The sequence below is a fragment of the Clytia hemisphaerica genome, unplaced genomic scaffold, assembly GCF_902728285.1.
Source record: "Clytia hemisphaerica strain Z4C2 unplaced genomic scaffold, Clytia hemisphaerica genome assembly, whole genome shotgun sequence".
In the NCBI taxonomy this organism is placed as follows: domain Eukaryota; kingdom Metazoa; phylum Cnidaria; class Hydrozoa; order Leptothecata; family Clytiidae; genus Clytia; species Clytia hemisphaerica.
In genome coordinates this window covers 323,706-325,770 of record NW_027103855.1, presented here as the reverse complement: position 1 = coordinate 325,770, position 2,065 = coordinate 323,706, and the positions used below count along the sequence as shown (strand labels likewise).

Genomic DNA, 2,065 nt, shown 5'->3' with positions numbered 1-2,065 from the left:
AAAAGTAATAAAAGATTACAATCTGTGTGTAATGGAAAAAATTACTAATAAAAAAGAAGGAAAGAGACAAAACGCATTTCCTTTACTTTTAGTCCATATCATAACAAAGTGCCATTATTAGGACCACAACTTTCGTCATAGACTGACCAAGGAATCTGTTACATGACGAAAATTAATCATCATTCAAGAATATCTTTATTAGGACCAAATTAATCTAGACGAAAAGCACAAACTATTACCATTTTCGGTCCTTTGACGAGATGAATCACTTTCCCTATTCACACCTTCGTCAACCTGAATATTTAGAAAAATATTTTAATAAATAATTATTTCTCAATCTCTGTGAAAGGAAAAAGGTTACTCATAGAAAAAGAAAGTAAGAGACAAGCACTGTTCATTTTCTTACAATGAGAATAAACATGTCATTATTGGGACCACAACCTTTTGCCATGGGCGAATCAATGAGACGTATTTCACGATGAATAGTGATCAAATAACGACCAGGAAATCTTTATTGGGACCAAATTAATTGTTGAGACAAAAAGAACAAACTAATACCTTTTCATTTCTTTCAACAGATGAACTACTTTCGGTCTTCAATCTTTCGTCACTCTGAATATTCAACATAAAAGTAATAAAAGATTACAATCTGTGTGTAATGGAAAAAAATTACTAATAAAAATAAAAAGGAAAAGACCGAAACGCATTTCCTTTACTTTTAGTCCTATCAATAACAAAGTGCCATTACCACAAACTTTCGTCATAGACTGACCAAGGAGATCCGTTACATGACGAAAATTAATCAATCATTCAAAGAATATCTTTATTAGGACCAAATTAATCTAGACGAAAAGCACAAACTATTACCATTTCGGTCCTTTGACGAGATGAATCACTTTCCCTATTCACACCTTCGTCAACCTGAATATTTTAGAAAAATATTTTAATAAATAATTATTTCTCAATCTCTGTGAAAGGAAAAAGGTTACTCATAGAAAAAGAAAGTAAAGAGACAAAGCAATGTTCTGTTTTCTTTTACAGATGAGAATAAACAATGTCATTATTGGGACCACAACCTTTTGCAATGGGCGAATCAATGACTTATTTCACGATGAATAGTGATCAAATAACGACCAGGATATCTTTATTGGGACCAAATTAATTGTTGAGACAAAAAGAACAAACTAATACCTTTTCATTTCTTTCAACAGATGAACTACTTTCGGTCTTCAATCTTTCGTCACTCTGAATATTTAACATAAAAGTAATAAAAGATACAATCTGTGGTAATGGAAAAAAATTACTAATAAAAATAGAAAGGAAAGAGACAAAAGGCAATTCCTTTACTTTTAGTCCATATCATAAACAAAGTGCCATTATTAGGACCACAAACTTTCGTCATAGACTGACCAAGGAGATCCGTTACATGACGAAAATTAATCAATCATTCAAAGAATATCTTTATTAGGACCAAATTAATCTACACGAAAAGCACAAACTATTACAATTTCGGTCCTTTGACGAGATGAATCACTTTCTATTCACACATTCGTCAACCTGAATTTTAGAAAAATGTTTTTAATAAATTATTTCTCAATCTCTGTGAAAAAAAAAGGTTACTCATAGAAAAGAAAGTAAAGAGACAAAGCACTGTTCTTTTCTTTTACGAATGAGAATAAACAATGTATTATTGGACCACAACTTTTTGCCATGGGCGAATCAATGAGACTTATTTTCACCTTGAATAGTGATCAAATAACGACCAGGATATCTTTATTGGGACCAAATTAATTGTTGAGACAAAAAGAACAACTAATACCTAATTTCTTTCAACAGATGAACTACTTTCGGTCTTCAATCTTTCGTCACTCTCAATATTCAACATAAAAGTAATAAAAGATTACAATCTGTGTGTAATGGAAAAAAATTACTAATAAAAATAGAAAGGAAAGAGACAATACGCATTTCCTTTACTTTTAGTCCATATCATAACAAAGTTCCATTATTAGGACCACAAACTTTCGTCATAGACTGACCAAGGAGAACTGTTACATGACGAAAATTA

General features: G+C 31.0%; 1 long non-coding RNA gene across 1 annotated transcript; it reads right to left on the bottom strand.

Moving 5' to 3' along the window:
- Positions 1-241: 241 nt before the first annotated feature.
- Positions 242-1,263, bottom strand: LOC136808270 (uncharacterized). Its single transcript, XR_010846851.1, has 4 exons — positions 1,192-1,263; positions 868-921; positions 559-612; positions 242-294 (listed from the first exon to the last, which is right to left on the bottom strand). It is a non-coding gene; the product is annotated as an uncharacterized lncRNA (long non-coding RNA).
- Between the last annotated feature and the right edge of the window lie 802 nt (positions 1,264-2,065).